The sequence below is a fragment of the Gossypium hirsutum genome, chromosome D06, assembly GCF_007990345.1.
Source record: "Gossypium hirsutum isolate 1008001.06 chromosome D06, Gossypium_hirsutum_v2.1, whole genome shotgun sequence".
Classification (NCBI taxonomy): Eukaryota; Viridiplantae; Streptophyta; class Magnoliopsida; order Malvales; family Malvaceae; genus Gossypium; species Gossypium hirsutum.
The window spans coordinates 45958703-45976886 of record NC_053442.1 but is presented as its reverse complement, the minus strand read 5'-3'; the positions used below and the strand labels follow the sequence as shown (position 1 = coordinate 45976886).

The window sequence follows — 18184 nt, the reverse complement described above, 5'->3', positions numbered from 1 at the left end:
ATCCATCAAAAATAATATTTTGATTTAATCTTTTATAATTAATAACTATTCTAGTTTTTCCTCTTTTTATTTCAGCATGATTTTTGACCATAAAAGTTGGACTAGAATGTGGACTATTAGTTTGTTCTATTAATCATTTTTCTAATAATTCTCTAATTTGTATATCGAATTCATCTATATCTTGTTTAGTATAGATCATTAGTTTAACTCTAATAATTTTATTGGGATTTTCCAATTTAATTTCACAATATCTAGGGCTATTTTGCCATAATTTTAATGGTTCTTCACTAAAATTATTTTTTAAAATTTTAAACCAATGACTTGTTTCAAGTTGTTTAATCTATTCATTTCGTGGTGGTGTAAAATTTTTATCAGACACAAATTTATGATTTTCTACTAATGGTATTTTTACAGAAGATTTTTCCGCAGATAGCATAATTAAATTTTTATCAATAGAAAATGGTAAATGCTGGTATATAAAATTATTTCCTAATAATATATCTCCATGCATTACAGGAAAACATAAAATTTTGGGTATCACAAATCTTACATTATTTATGTATATTGATACATTTCTAGCTTTATTTTGGATTATGATTTCATTACCATCTATTCCTATTGCTTTTATTGGATGTTTCATAGGTTTCCATTTTTCTACAGGAATGACATTCTTTCTGCAGCTACTAGTTGTAGCTCATGTATCTAATAAAGCATGTAAGGAATATGTTTTATATTCGAATATGTTTTATATTCTCTAAAATGAAATATAATTTCAATATATGTGTAATATTTCCTGGATTGAAAATTTGAAAATATAATTACATCATTTGTTCCAATTTTCATTTGTTGAATATTTGTTGAAGTTTGTATTTCTTTCATTCCAGTGTTTCTAGAATTTCTACTTGGTTCTGTAGGAAAAATAGGAATATGAACTATTTTCATTCCTATTGATGTAGAACTTGCACTTATATTATCCTCTTCTTCCTCTATTGGAGTATTTGAGGGTAAAATTAAATTGTCATTTATATTTGTTATAACAGTATTTTTTTTAAATATAATTTATTTCCAAACGACATATATTCTATAGTACTTACAGGTTTAGAAGCACTTGCACTACTTATTTTTTCTATTATCTCATCAGAAAAGTCTTTTACTTCTCCAATTAAATTTCCTAATTTTATATATTGTTGTTCATTTTTAGGAATTTCTTCTAATTGATTATTAGAACTACTTCCTATTTTAAACATAAATATATATTCTTCATCTGTATCAGAATCTGTTTCTGATATTATTTCATATAATATTTCTTCAGGATTTATTTCCTCTTCTGAACATATTTCTAAGGCTTCTTTTGGTTTGTCTTTGCATACCAGTGAGGAGCAGTTGGGGGGAAAAAATGGTAGCAGCCTCACTGGTCAGCCGTTTGGTTCAGCATGCCAGTCCGGTGAGAAGCCATCTCCACCACGCTGGTCAGCCCCAAATCAACTGGAGATTTTTGGTCCAGTAAAAATTTAGCAACTTCAGTTGCTTTTTCTTTTCCTCTTTTACCCATATTTTATTTCTTTTGTTTCTTCTGTTTGATAACTTGTAAAAGCTTACGGCTTTTCTGATGTTTGGTTACCCTTTTCTCCCCTTTCCCCTTCCCCTTCCCCTTCCATTTCCCCTTCCCCTTGGGTTGCAAATCAGTTTGGTCAAGGACCTCTGCCGGTTCCTCCTTCATCCAGGTAAGGCTTCTTCTCCTTCTTCCGTTCTCTATTCCTTTTTCTTCTTCCGCTCTTCATCTTCTCTTCTCAGCATATTCTGTTTTGTTTCCTCTCTTTCTCTCTTTCTCAAGCAAATCTACCATGAATTCTTCGCTGGGTCTCAGGCAATAATTGAATACCAAGTTGATCTTAATAGATGGAAAGCTAACTAGAAAGCAGCCATGGATGGTATGTGAAGGTTTTTCTTTTTTTGGTTTAGATGTATGTTATTGCAGTTTTAAGTAAATGATTTCTTGTTTATGGTTTCTAAAGTTTTAAGGCGATAGCTTTTGCTTGTTATTTTACTTTAAATGTGAAAGATTTTTCATTTTTGTTATTCTGGACTATGGCTGAACATAGTTATTGTTTTGAAATTGAAATTAGTACCTAGCAATTGTTAAATGTTTAACATAAATTTTGTGTTCATGTCTCTGCAAAGATATATGAATTTTGCTTTCTATCAATTCTAGTTATTGTTTAAAATTATGAGTGACCAATACTCATTGACTGATTTTCTTTGTTACCTACTGTATGGTTTCATTTGATTCACAACCAACTATGGAGGAAACCATATTGGTTGGTGATGACCTAATGATGGGGCCACCATCTCCTGTCATCCCACAAGAAATCACATCTCATGTGCTTGAAGGTGTCGAGTTATGTGATGGGATCTTACGGAATTTATTTTTATGTAAGTTTTGTGTTTTTAACTTAGCAATCTTTATGTAAAAGGCGGAGTATGTATAGCATTGATTGACTGATATTTATCTTCATTCTTTTTGGTGACATGATTGATTATTTGCTTAATTTTGCCAAATGATAGACCAAATACTTTCTCATGCATTTCGTGTACAGCCATACATTCTTTATGATTGATGTATGCTGTAGGTCTGCAGATTAATGATATCGAGCCTTTCTGTCAAGATGAGCTGGCATTATATAGATAATGTGTTAAAAAGAGGGTAAGGTTTCTAATGGTTATTCCTGTTGCATGAATAAGTACATCGAATTAGCTTTCTTGAGTTTCTTAAAAAAAAAAAGAGGCTTTCTTGAGTTTGTTTGAAAATTATGGTTTTAGGACAAAGTTTTATGCTGTATTTTAAAATGCTATGCTGTATGTATGCCGATCTGCATTTTATTCTCTTGTGTTCTTTGTCTGGTGATGTTCAAATTGTTAGGGAGCTTGTTACAAATACTTTTTAAAATGTCAACAACATTCTATTTCAGCGTATACCTTTTTTTATTCTTGCTATGTCTGGTGTTTGGTATTGCAGGCAGAGCTCGAGTCTTTTAAAATGGAATATGAAAATGCACGACTGAAATGTAATGCAGCTGATGAACGTGCTAATATATTGGCTTCTGAAGTCATTGGTTTGGAAGATAAGGTAACAAAGTTTCAATGGGTAAAGGTTTTCTTCCTTTTCCAATTTCATTCTATTCATTACAGAACATTTATCACTACTGATAATAATGCTGAAAGATCAGTAAGCTGCCATGTTCGTATATGCATGGTTGTAATATATACCACGTGAAGGGTGTTTCTTGGACGTATAGTAGAGCTGCAACGTTTTTAAGTGCCAGTTTAACTTAAGTGGCTCTCTAGTCCTTTTTTATATTTGATTTGATCCTGTTACTTGCTTGTTTTATATGATATTATTAGCATTTGGAGTTTCTTACTTTATTCCATTGAATATATTTCTGTATAAAGCAGTTGACACTGGAGTGAAATTACTTTTGTCTTCTGCTAGATTAAAATGAAATTAAGTTCCTTTCTGTAGGCACTTCGATTAAGGTCAAATGAGCTAAAATTGGAGAGGCAATTGGAGAACTCACAGGCTGAAATTTCATCTTTCAAGTATGTATTTTTTAGGTCTAATTATGAAATTTGTCCCTTTATTTTACAGCATCTGAGAAGTTAGTCCCTCTGATTTGTCAGAATGGTCCTCATATTTTATGAACACTAAGAAATTAGTCCAATTGAGTAACACTGTTAAACCTTCTTGTTAAAATGAGCTGTTTAGCAACTTATGTGCTAGGAATTAGTAAAAACCAGCAGTAGCATATTTATGTTACAAAAAAATTGACCTATATTCAACTTAGGTTACTATTTAAGTTTTGAGTATAGTTTTGGCACAGCATGCAACAAGTTAATTTTGCACCATGCATCTGGTGCAATTATATGTTATTTTCAGTCTTACTAACCTGGATTATTTTAATAGTTTGTATCATTGGTGTATCCATCAGTTAGTGTTGATTGTTCGATACTACATGATTGCTATGAATCATTTGCAATGAATTGCTTTGGAAGATACCTTGTTGCTTGCTTGGGTATGTTCATTTCAAAGACCTTGAACTTCAAATAAAGATTTTATTTCTTATCTCTAGATCAGCCTTGCATGATATTTCATTTAGTTTACAGTTTCTGTGGTGACATTGTCTTTGTTATTTGCTTTGCTTATACCCTTGAATCTGAATTTTGGACACCCATATATTATTTTCAATGTCATTGAATAGTCATTTCAACACTCTGCTTTTTCATATCTTTACTTTTAAGAATATATAGGTTCTTCTGATGTCTAACATACCATAATCATAATTCCCCTTAATGCACTAAAAGGAATATGCACTACTTTGTTAGTAAGAAAAGTACAGGATGTTGTTGAACTTTGGCCTGCAATGCAACAGGAAACCAGCAGCAAACCAACATGCAGACCAGCATCCAAGTTGAACCAGATAAGCAGCAGCATTTTGTTTATTTTGTTCATTTGTAACTTGATTCAGTTGCAATGTAATTTATACTTAAAGTTAGTAGGAGTAGTTGTTGATTTATGTTTGATGTTATAGCTGGTATGTCAGTTACATTTTGTTTGTAATTCTATCTAGGCTTTAGTCATGTATTAGTGGGAGCAGTTATACATTAGTTAACTGCCATATTTCATTATAACATGAATGCTTCTCAAGTCAATGAAAAAGAATCTGATTTTTGGAAATCAAATTCAGTTTTCTTCTTGTTTAAACTTCTTTGCATTTGTTTTTCTTTTTCTCCATAGTTTTCTGCTAAAAAAACCAGCACATGTAATCCGGACTACTTATGTATATGGCATATTGCTTATTCAAGTAATGAAGTTAATCTTTACATCATCCGGGTTACTTGCTTCTGTTTTCTTCCTCTGTTGTCAAAACCCCAACAGATGTGATTTTCAACTCTTCCCTTTAGCATTGATGGCCAGCTCAAGGCTCGACATTGCACGTTCTACATGGTGGCCATAGGCTATGTCAGTTACTAGCCAACGGTTGGTTTTAGTTTTAAAGTTATTTGGTGCTAGCAATGTCTTGCATTGAGTTACTGATGACAAACTTTTGAAATAACATGCATTAAGACGCACAGACATTGAGAAAAAGGGTATTGTAAATATTTCATTAAAGAGATTTGAAAGAAGAATGAATAGTTTTGTACTTATGTCAAACTTATGTATACATGCTTTTTTTCTCTTCATGTATTTGGCATTATAGATCTATTTGTCAGAATTCATAAATTGGTGCTTTCTCAGAAATATGTGAAGCAATGCCCTTAGAAATGTGCAGATGTTACTATTAGCTAGTAGCTGCACTTCCTCAGAGTCTTCTATTAGATGCTTTCGTACCAAAGTTCAGCAGTATAACAGTCTGATGCCATATATTTATTTATAAACAAATCATTGCAATATATGAAAAAAATTTAAAATATAAAAATTTATTAATATATGTAAAAACAACTTTTTCGGAAAATATTTTCAAGAAATTTGCCAAACAACAGAAAATATTTTATACAGATTCATACAAATACCAGAAAATATTTTCAGTAAATCATTTTCCAGAAAACATTTTACTGGCAAACAAATAGACCCTTATTCTAGAGTTGCTTTATTATTTTATCTTTCAATAATGTTTTATTTTTCTAAAGGCTCAATAATTTCAATAATCTTTCAATAATGAATTGAGCCCCTATAATTAAATATATGATTAATTTTGAAATATTAAATAAAATAATTTTTTGAATTTTTCTCTAGTTTTAATTCATTTTTAATTATTTATTATTGAAAATAAATATAATTGTAATAATTTTTAATCATTTATTAATTTTGTAATTGTTAAATAATTTTAAAAACTTCTATTATATATCATTTTTAATCTAATGTCCTTAAAAGTCATTTTCTATTTTCACCTCACCGCTACAGCTGCGTTTGAATCCAAACACACACTCCATCGTTGTTTCTAATCTCATTGCTACAGTATCCAATCTCACCGCTACGGTAACTAATCTCACCGCCACCGCTATTTTTAACCTCACCGGAGCTAAACACACCGCTCATCCAAACTAAGCCTAAATCTTGTTCTTCAAGTGTTTTAATCATTTTATTTGCATTTTTTCCTTTATTAGGACAATTTGGTGCTATGTGACATTCTTCATCACATATAAAACATTTACATATTTGTTTTTTAGGTTTTTTAGAAGTTTTTCTTCTAACAAATCTTTTCTTATTGTTATAACCAATATATTTTTTATTTCCTGATTTCCATCTAACTAGTTTATACCTTTTATAAGTGTTTTATATCTTTTATAAGTGTTAGGACGTATTGATTTACATCCAAATTCCCATTCATTTTCTAAAATTTTTGTACAATATTTAGTACTTAATTTATGCTTAACTTGTTTAGAAGTTTTATCTTGTAAATAGTATAAAGTTATTCTTTCTTTTGCAAAATTTATTCTATTTCCTATAGAGTCTATGGTACACCAACCATTTTACTGTGTTTTTCTAAATAAGAAACATATTTTTTTTATACATATCTCATCCCATAGTGGTGGTAATTTATAAAAATATTGATTTTTTCAAAATTCTATATTTTCATTTTTTAGTTTTTGATATTCATAAAGAAATGTTTTAGAAAATTCTTATCTAATATCACATAATTTAATCTTTGACAAGATATAACTAGATATACTATCTTGATCTTTTTTATCAAAATAGCCACAAAATTTTGTTTTTAGAATAAAAGTTAATCATTTTAAAAGATCTTTGGAAGTTCCTATTTGGTTGATTAACTGTCATTTTTGTTATTTTTATCAGATTCTTCTCATCTTAGAAATTGTAGAATATCTCCTTGATATGTTCCAACAAAATACTTTAAAATTTTTTCTTTTGACCACATATTGTTGTTGTTTACAACAATAGTCATAGATTGTGCCCAGTCATCTATGGTTTTTTCATAGTCTGCTATAAGAATATTAGTTAAATCTAAATATATTCCACCTTGAGCAATGTTTCTTTTATTTAAATCATCTATTATATATGGAATTGGTTGAGTAGATGATTCTCCTAGATTTTCAGTTTTTATTTCATTTGTAGCTATATTTTCTGTTTTATTACCAAAAATTCTAGTTGTATTTTAAACTTTTCTAAAATCTTTTCTAAAAGATCTCATATAACCATCATTTTGAAGATCTAACTCTTTTTCTTTTTCCATAAGGATCTGTTTGATTAGTATCTATAGGTTCTAGTATTTCTATATTTTCGTCTTCATCTGTTGAAGCATTTTCTTCATCAGATTTATAACTTGTAATTTTTAGGTATTCTAGGTTTATAGAATTATCAGAATTACTGGAACTACTATTGTCTGTAATGTCATAGTTTAACATACAATGATAGTTAAATAAAGTAAATAAATCTTTATGTTTTTCATAAAATTGTTCTATTAATTTTAAATTTTCAACTCTTTCATTTTTATCAGAACTCTTAGTAAATTTATACTTCCAATGGTCTATAAGTTATTTATAAAATATTAGAAATCATATTTTTGTTGATAACTATATTTTCTTTTCTGTTTTTCAAGTTTTTTTTATTTCTTTTATTAATAGAAGATGATTCTTCTGAAGAAGTATCTTCTTCCTCAGACAGTTAATATTATATTATTATTTTCATAATATAAAGGTACTAAATCTACCTCTTGTTCTATATTTTTATTAATAAGAATTTGTTCTAATTTATTATTAACATTAGATAATATTTGTTTAGATTTGTTGTTCAAATCTAATCCTGCAACTTTTCTTAAATTATTGACTTGATGTTCTATTTTACTTACTATGTTATATAATTTATGAAACTATATAGAAGTAATATCTATTAAACTATTAAAACATTTACTCAGAACTGAAATATTTTCATTTTTAGAGTCAATATGCATAGCATGATTGCAAATTTTTTCTTTATAGAGACAATCTATTTCTTCTATGAAATTTATCTTTGGTACCTAAAACCTTCCATTATCTTTTTATGTCTTTACTTTCAAAGGCCTACAGTCTCACACAGACATAAACAGGCAATAGAAAGACAGAATAACAAATATACGAGTTTTAAGATAAATAACTATGAAAGAAACAAAATTGTAAATAAAAGATAAAACTTATAATGAATACTACAATATTATTTCTCCAAGTATCATTACTCCGGCCTCTAATACCAATTACAGGGAGAGAAGAAAATAGGAAAGACAATAATTTTTTTCTCAAAAGTCTCCATGCAAAAAAAAATGTAAAATATATTAAAATTACTCCTCAAGAATCTCCATGCAAAAAGAGAAGTAAAAAAAATGTAGATTATATAAAGTAAAATAATAATTAATACCAAACGAAAATAGAACTATACCTATTTTTTAATCATATTCTCTCTCGATTTATTAAAAAACAAAATATAAAACAAAACACTTTTGTGATTTAGAAAACTGGCTTATTTAAGTATAAAAAATCAATCACAATTTATATTTATTATAAACATTAATAAATTTATCATAAGATCTTTTTATTACACCATTTGTAATTGTACAAGTATTTTTCTTCTGAAAATTATCTTTAAATTTTGTCACAACATCATTGAATATTACTATTTGAATTGTAGTTTCCAGAAATAATTTAAATCAAATGTAAAATCAATATTAACTAAAGATAACTAATTAAAATTGAATTAACACATAATACAAGCAAATATACTATAAAAATTTGGAGCTAAAATAAAAAAATATAATATTAAATTAAATTAATAAAACATGAATTAATATATAGTACTATTAAAAGTAATATAGAAATTTGGAACAAAAATAAAAGAAAACACTATAATATTAAATTGAAATAATAAAACATTGAACTAATTTATACATACTACTATTAAAACTAATTTAGAAATCTAATATATATATTAAAGTAAATTATATGACACAAATTTAGCACCAGAAATCTCATGGAGGGATAAAGTCTTGGGTCGAGGAGTCCCTGGTTATGGTAAGGAGGAGGACTTTGAGCTTTTGGATGGAGATGTTACGAGATCTACGGTGAATGGTATCCCTGTTATCAGTTTTTCAGAAAGGGTTCAACAAATTCTGTTTAGAGAAATGGCGACTACGGTAGTGGTTAAGCTTCTAGGTCGGAATCTATCTTATTCTATACTGCAAAATAGAATTCAAAGCCTGCGGATATTGTCCCAACAGTTCCACCTCATGGATATGGAAAATGGGTATTTGCTGGTTAAGTTTCAGAGTCGTGTTGACTATGATAAAGTACTTACCCAGGGGCCTTGGATCGTGCTTGGCCAGTACCTCACGGTTCAACCATGGACATCGGAGTTTGATTCTCTCCACAAGCTTTCCCTAGCAATGCGATGGTATGGGTCAGGTTGTCTGGTCTTCCGGGTTTCCTCTACAAACGCCAGATTTTGGAGAAAATAAGGGGTTTGATAGGGACGGTTATCAAGCTGGACTTTCAGATGGACAAGGGGTCGAAAGGGAAATTTGCAAGGATGGCGGTAGGCATCGATTTGAGACAACCCCTGGTCTCTCAAATCATGGTTAACGGGGTGTTACAGAGGGTGGAATTCAAATCGCTTCCAACTGTTTATTTTCTTGTGGCCGATTTGGTCACTCAAAAGAACTTTGCCCGGTGAGGGGCCTTCAAAAGAGATGGATGTGGGTGTTAGATCGACGAAGGAGGACTTACTGAAGGCAAACAAGGTGGGAGAGGTGACGGAACCATTTGGCCCTTGGATGATCGTTGAAAGAAAATCACGGCGAAATCCCCAAATTCGTCAAAGCTTAGAGACGAAAGGACCCGTGATAAACGCTTCAAATCTGCTTGGGAGGAAAATGGTCGTGAATAGTACGATGGAAGCTGATTTGCAGGGGATCCGTTTCTAAAAGGGGGATTTTTCGACGACTAAAAATTAGGGGGGAATGAAAACAATTTTAGTGTCTTTGGTCAAAACAATATGGAGGGCAGAATTTTTGGATGGGGCCGAGAGAATAGAGGTTAGTGGACCTGCTAGGAAGGATTCAGGTAATCTGTCTGGGCTGTTAGTGGTGCCCCTAAATTTGGATAATAACGCGCTGGAGTATGCTGGAAATTTGGTGTCGGTTGGGCCTGGTTTAACAGCCCAAGGAGATGGGGGTTTGGTTAACACAATTTCGGTGGACAATCTTACAAATGTGTAGTAGAATATTTTTAAGGGTGGGTTTGGATGGGCGATTGGGTGCGATGCAGTACGTTTAGCTTACTTTTTATCTCACGCTACAGTATCGCTACAGTATCTAATCTCACCGCCACTGTTGTTTTTACACTAACCGCAGGTAAACGCACCACCTATCCAAACCCACCCTAAGTCTGTTTCTCCCTTGGAAAGCCTAATTTCTAGGGATGATCAGTCCCTGGTAGGTATTAATTCTCATTTTAATCCAACGTTTGATGGCCCAATAGAATCAGTTGTGGTAATAAATAAGGGGATTTTAGAGTTTATGAACCATTCATTTGTTATTTTCAAAGAAAATGGAGAACTAAAAAATGTCAAGTCTCTTGAAGATGTTAGTTCGAGTAGAAGAGGTAAAGGAATTCGATTTCGAAAGGGAGAGGATCTGGAAACGTTTTAAAAATTTTGGGAATGCAAGGGTTCCATTGTCGGATACAATAAATTCTATGGCCAAACTCATCATCTCGCAAATTAATAACAAGACTGAGATGACGAACTTGGGCAGCAATGGAAAAGCTAGAGATGGTTCATGCTAGCCTTAGAGCTATGGTAAGTCTTCTTTCTTTATTTTTTTTTTATGAATTTATCCATTTTCTCTTGGAATTGTTAAGGTTGTGCAAATAGCAAGTTTTTTTTAGGGTCTTTCGTGAATATAATTGAGATTATAAACTAGATATTATTGGTCTCTTAGAAACTAGAGTTAGTGGCAATAAGCCCCTAGACTCAAGTTCGACCAGTGGCCTATTCTCCTGTCACTTCGACCAATGATTTATTCGTATTTGGGTCTTTCTTTTCATTTTTTGGCAGGATGGATTGAACATGCAAATTTTTTTGATTTCGTTAAGAAAAATTAGAATTTTGATAGTGATTTGTCCAAGTCACTCTCTAACATTACTAGTCACCTTAATGAGTGGAATAAGAAGGTTTATAGTCATATTGGGTTCACAAAAAAATATTGATTCAAAAACTTGATATGGTTCAAAGAGATTTGGATTTTTCTCAGTCTGACCCATTATTTCAGTCGGAGTTAGAGATTAGAGAGGAATTGGAACAGGTTTTGTATCACGAGGAGTTTCTTTGGAAACAAAAGGTGAGATGTGAATGACTTTCTTTGGGGGACTGTAACACTAAATTTTTCATAGGCGCACTCTAAAAGGGTGTAAGTAGAATCAAATTTTAGCTTTAAAAAATGTGAAAGGGGAGTGGATTTTTGATGAGGAGGAATTATGTTAAGAGACGATTCGTTTCTTTGAGAATTTGTATGGTGAGGATCCGGTACCGATGGGGGGACTTCAATCTAGTTCTTTTCAAAGGCTACAGGATGGTGATCTCTAGTTTTAAAGTAAACCTATCTTGAATGAAGAAATCAAATCGGCCATGTTTGATATGGGACCATTGAATATGCCGATGAGTGATGGGTTTCAAACATTTTTTTTCCAGAGCCAATAAGATCATCTTGGGGACTCGATTTGTAATTGGGTTAATAATATTTTTAAAGGTGAGAAAATAGATCCGGAGTTGAACAATGACCTTATAGTTCTCATTCCTAAGGTTTCGAATCCAAATTATTTCTCCCAATTTTGGTCGATTAGTTTGTACTCATTTCTGTAGAAATTGGTAATGAAAATCATTGCCAATCGGTTTAAGCTAGTTTTTCCAAGAATAATTGGCGAAGAACAGACGGGTTTATTACGGGAAGAAGCACTACTGATAATATTATCATTGCTGAGGAAGTTTTTCACTCCATGAAAATAAAAAAGAAGACTAGGAGTTGGATGACCATTAATATTGACATCGAGAAGGCTTATGATCGAGTGTGGTGGGAGTTTATTTGCGCATCTCTTCATGCGGCATGTATTCTAAATTTTCTTTGTAATGTGATTATTTTTGCTAGCACTAACTCTACTATGCAGATTTTGTGGAATGGAACACCAACTCAGAAATTCCGGCCGACTAGGGCTGTTCGTCAAGGGTGCCCATTATCTCCTTATCTCTTTGTTCTGTGCATGGAATGACTTGGCCATAGTATCCAGTCATGTATTGATTCTGGGCGATGGAGGCCTATCTGTTCAGCTCATTCGGGACCCTCTATCCCACTTGTTATTTGTTGATAATCTGATTTTTTTGGTCAAGCTGAAGAATATTAAGCCACAGTTTTGAAGGAAATGTTGGATAGTTTCTGTGAGTATTTAGGGCACAAGATCAATGTTCATAAAAAAATGTTTACTTTTCAAAAAGGGTATATGATTACTTAGGAGATAACTTATACCACATTCTTGGTTTTCGAAGAGTGACTAATCTTGGAAGCTATCTGGGAGTTTCTTTGTTCCATAACTGAATAACCAATAGTTCTTAGCGGTTTGTGGTGGATAAGGTTCAGAGTAAATTGCAGGGATGGGATGCAAGATTATTTTATTTAGCTGGTAGGGCCACATTGGTGCGATCGGTCTTATTAGTGATCCCTAGTTATTTCATGCAGTCAATGTTGATTCCTAAAGAGCTATGTGAGGAAACCGAACATATGGTGTGTCAGTTTGTTTGGGGGTCTTCGAGCTGTGGTAGGAAAGTTGCTTTGGTCAGTTGGAAGGATGTTTTTCAGCCTCAAGAGCACGGAGGTCTTGGTCTTCGAAGGATGCAGGATCATAACACTTCTTTCATGATGAAATTGAGGTTTAAAAGTGTGACTAATTCGAAAGCTCTTTGGGTACAGGTGTTTCGGGCAAAATATTTGGTTGCTGTTGGCATTCTAGAAATCCCTTCTAAGGTTTGGCCACCTATTCGAGAGAATTTACTTTGGTCAGTGGGAGATGGGAGAAATATTAGATGTTGGCGTGATCCATGGATTCCAAATGTAGGGCCTCTCATTAATCTGATTCTAGGACATGCTAGTCTTGATCTGGATTATTGGCTTAATGATATGGTAGTTGACAATGGTATTTGGAACCTTGATCTATTTTGACTCAGGTTGCCTGAGACTATCATTCAGAAAATTATTGGTATCCTTACACCTTACTCGGTAGTAGGAGCTGACAGGATTATCTTGGGACAAACGAGGACAGGTTTGTTCTCTATTAAGAGTGTCTATGGAAAAATTTGGAAAGGTTCTTGAAATTAGAATGATGATGCCTGGAAGATTCGTTGGAAATTCAAAGGCCCCCAAAGGGTTAGATTTTTTATCTGGTTAGTGCTCATGTAGAGATTACTAACCAACACACAGAGAGTTCGATGAGGATTGGGTCATAGTTCGACGTATGGACTTTGTGGTCATACTTTAGAAGATGTGTTGCATGTCATAAGGGATTGCATTGAAACAAGGAGAGTCCGAGACCCTATAATTCTTTCTGATAAGCATCGCATGTTTTACTCTAGAAATCTACTGGATTGGCTTTTTTCTAATTTGCAGAATCATTTTGACATTTGCTTTGGGGACGCTGATTGGAAGTGTCCTTTTGGGATTATCATCTGGCGTATTTAGAAGAGCCATAATCTTTTCATCTTTCAAGGTATGACTTGGAGCAGTAATGATACTATTAAGGTATCGTACAATTGGGCAAAATAATTTTTTGTTGTCTAACAAAAGGCTAATTGAGAATAATATTCGGAAACCAATCCTTTGCTCTAATTGATTTGGGAGTGGGATTTATTTGAATACAGATGGATCCGATAGACTTGAGGATGGGTCGGTGGCAGCAACAGGAGTTGTGAGAAACATAAATGGGGAATGGATTACTGACTTTAATAGGTTCTTAGGCGGTTGCTCAGTGTTTGAGGCTGAATTGTAGGGTATATTAGATGAATTAAACATCCTAAGTGATCGAGGTTTTGACAATGTGTTGATCCAGACAGATAGCTTGGAAGTGGTTACGGCTAGAGGTGTCCATGGTCAGGCAGGGCCTAACAAAAATTTTAGGCCCGGACTCAACTTGGCCCGGATAAAAAGGCTAAAATCCAGGCTCGACTCGCCCGTATTAATTTTTTATATTATTTATTATATAATTTTTTAAAAATATAATACATAAAAATACTAGAAACATTAAAATAAATGTTTTCGACAAATTGAAAATAAATATATATGTATACTTAAATAAAACTAAGATAAGTGAAATTTAACAAGCAAATGTCTCTAAAATAGTAACAAAATTAACAATAAAACAAGATTTATACAATATCCAAACAATAACAACAAAATAGTACCAATATAATAGTAAAATGATAGCAAATTAGTGAAAAAAATAACAAGAAAATAGAAAACAAAAGAGAGTAAAAAACAACAAGAAAAAACAACAGTTTCTTTTGCATATTCGGGTCGGGCCAGGCCTGGGTCAAAAAAACCTTATCTGAGGCCCGATTCATTTTTTAAACGAGGCTTATTTTTTTTGCCCGATCCATGGACAAATTTAGTTATTACCATCAAGGAAAGTTTTACAGGAGGGACCAATTTAACTCTGATCGGAAGAATTCTTAAACTTTTGTATCAATTTTGCTATTGGAAAATTTATCACATACCTAGAGAATATAGTCACAAAGCCGATAGATTAACGAAATTGTCTCACTTGAAAAATCAGGGTCTACACATTTTTTAAATGGGGATTTGGGTTTGCCTTTGTAGGTTATGATTTGTATTTGTTTTTCAGGACAAAAAAAATATTAAGTATAAATCATATAAACATTGTACCAAAAATAAAGGCATAACTAACGCTATTAATCAACGCAATACCAAAAATACAATTTGCAGTAGTCAAAGACTTTAAATAAGAAATATAGCATATTATTACGATAATAACATATTATTACATTATTATATTTTAAATGAAAAATACTGACCTTTGAAAATATATCTTATCAATAATGAGAGTAATAATATCACTTAAATTTTGGCGAATTTTTTAATTTTAAATGATTAAATTTTTTTTAGGCTGTAAAAAACTTTAAAAAAAAAATTAAGTCCTTGCTTTTTTCTTTTTGTATTCAATTGAGCACTTGAACTTTTAAAATGCATTAAAAAGGCCCTCAAACTTCTTCAAAAAAAGCAATTAAGCCATTGCTTTTCTTTTTCCACTCAATTGGGTACTTGAACTTTCAAAATGCATAAAAAAGACACTCAAAATTTTTCAAAAATGTAATTAAGTCCCTGCTCTTATTAAAAATTAGAAAAGGATTATAAAAAATAATAAATTTTAGAAAAAATATTAATTTTTAATAAAAATTTAAAAATTATTAAAAAATAGAATTTTTATAAAATAGAAAAAATAAAAATTGTAAAATTTTATAAAAATCATAAAAAAATTAACAGCCCCCTAGTTTTTTTTCAATTAAAGTCATCACGTATTGAAACACAGCGTGACTTGTGGTAAAAATGATAAAATAAATAAAAATAAATAAAAGTTATAGAAAAACTATAAAATGTTTCTTTTGGTACGATAATTTTTATAAAATTTTTTACGAAATTTATATTTCTTTACATTTTGTATAATTTTCTTACGAATTTATAAAAATTTATAATTTTTTTATATTTCTATATATTTTATATTTTTTTAGAATTTTTATAAAATTTTAGAATTTTTATATTTTTTACGATTTTTATATTTTTTTCTAATTTTTAATATTTGATTTTTATTAAAATTTAATAATATTTATAGATTTGATTGATTTTAATTTTTTTATAATTTGTAATAAAAACAGGGGCTTAATTGCTTTTTTTTTTTGAAATAGTTTAAAGGTATTTTTGATGCATTTTGAAAGTTCAAGTACACAATTGAGTGCAAAAAAAGGGGGGGGATAAATTGCTTTTTTTGAAAAGGTTTGAGGATCTTTTTGATGCATTTTGAAAGTTCAAGTAACCAAATGAGTGAAAAAAAAAGGGACTAAAATTTCTTCTTCTTCTTCTTTTTTTTTTAAATTTGAGGGCTTTTTGTACCCTTAAACCTATTTTTTTAATATCACAATATCTACCATCTAATGTTTCCAAAAATATTAAAATGTTCCCGTAAACACTACACATATAGATATAGAAAGTTTGACTTATAAGGGCTAGTTTAGCATTACTTTTGAAAAATACTTTTAAGAAGTTTGGTTTAAAATTGAAGTGTTTAGTATTATTGTTAAAAAGTGCTTTTAAGAAATAAAATGTCCATTTTAGACGTTGTATTATAAAGTAACAAATATGTATTTAAATAATGTTCAAATTAGTTAATATTATGATATTTTAGGAAGAATATAAAAAATAATTTATTATAACTTATTGTTAATATTTTAATATATGAAATATTAATTTTAAATATTTCTAAGTAATTAATATTAATTATTTATAAAATTTAATTGGAATATATAAATTATATTTTAAATATTTAAATATAATCATTAAAAATTTGTAATTAGATATTAACGCAGTTGTATTATTTTAAAAAAATATTTTTTTTAATTTTTAATTAATGATTTTAATACATTTGTATTATTTTATTTTAAAATATAATTTGAGCATATAACCCATATTAAATATTAACAAAACATAGAGAAAATAAACCTAACAAATTAAAATATTGCATGGGATTAAAGTTTCAAAAAGGGGTAATATTTATATACCAAATATAAATATTAAAAATTTTACATTAGCATTTACAATTTAAAGTGAATTCATTAAACTAGAAGCTATAGCATCTTTTGTTAATTCCATTTCAAAACCACTTAAATTGTTTGATTCACCACCACCACCACCACCATCATCACTTTCTTCATCATGTACATCTTTTGGATCAATAATATTCTCATATGTCCTGTTAATATTTTTTGTATTCCATATTTATAGATTGATGCACAGTATCATGATTAGTTTAAATTTCTTTCACATCTTGAGTCAATGTCAATCCTAGTAATCTTTCATCACCTTCATCCCCTAATGATCATTTCAAGATTATTCCATTCATGGATAAAATTCAAACCTTATATATATGAAGTACATATCCAGTGCCTACTTTATTTAATCATTCAAAGCCTATTCCTTGATGTTATTGCTTGCGGTGTTGCATCATGTTTCATTTGTTTTATAGTAAAACTTCAATAATTAGTTAACAATTTAACATGACTAGTGATAAATAGTACTTCAAGCCCATGATAAACAATCTATAGATATATAGCAGTCTTAGGAATATTACATAATCAATGGAAATGATGTTTTAAGAACTTGCAGGGACTAGGATTTTTTTAATATAACAAACAAAGAATGCAAGTTTGAAGTCAAAATATAAACAAAACATGATATCAACAAAACAAAAAATATCTATATAACTCAATGGTTATGATTTAAGCTTCCATTCCCTTGATAGAGAAGCTAATTAAATATCATGGAAGTTGGCCTTGGCTAAACATGATATAACAAAAATGTCAGTAAAACATGGTTTAAATAAAAACAAAGAAACCTTTATTGCTAATAATTGGTCAAATTGAAATTGCACAAATCATCCCACTTTTCATTTCTCCTATATTAAGAACTCTATAGATGTTGCTAAGTGGGTTGTTGTTAAGATATGTAAAAACTTTCAATTGCTGTAAGATTTTAAAAAACCTTATAACAAAGGATTCCAATCTTCTGTAACATTTTTCTTCTTGTTTCATCATAAACTAGAGATTGAAATATTAGAACCCTTTTGATCATTGTCTGTCATGTGTGAAGGGAAAAAAAGGATATTTATTTTAGACCAGTTTGTGCACATCAATTCCAGTCATTTTGATCATTGTCTGTCAGTGTGTGAAGGGAAAAAATGTAGGAAACAACTAAAACTAAGAATAAGGAAACAGTTAAAACTAAGCATAATTAAAGATGAGTTTACAGCCAAATCGATGATCAAACATGAAAAGAAGAAAAAATGGTTGTAAAAGAGAAGAAGCTCACCGGTG

General features: G+C 30.5%; 1 long non-coding RNA gene and 1 pseudogene across 1 annotated transcript; one reads left to right on the top strand and one right to left on the bottom strand.

Moving 5' to 3' along the window:
* Window positions 1-1938: 1938 nt before the first annotated feature.
* LOC107901803 (uncharacterized) lies at window positions 1939-4732 on the top strand (annotated as a pseudogene).
* LOC121218527 (uncharacterized) lies at window positions 4530-9464 on the bottom strand. Its single transcript, XR_005914861.1, has 2 exons — window positions 9341-9464; window positions 4530-4995 (listed from the first exon to the last, which is right to left on the bottom strand). It is a non-coding gene; the product is annotated as an uncharacterized lncRNA (long non-coding RNA).
* Between the last annotated feature and the right edge of the window lie 8720 nt (window positions 9465-18184).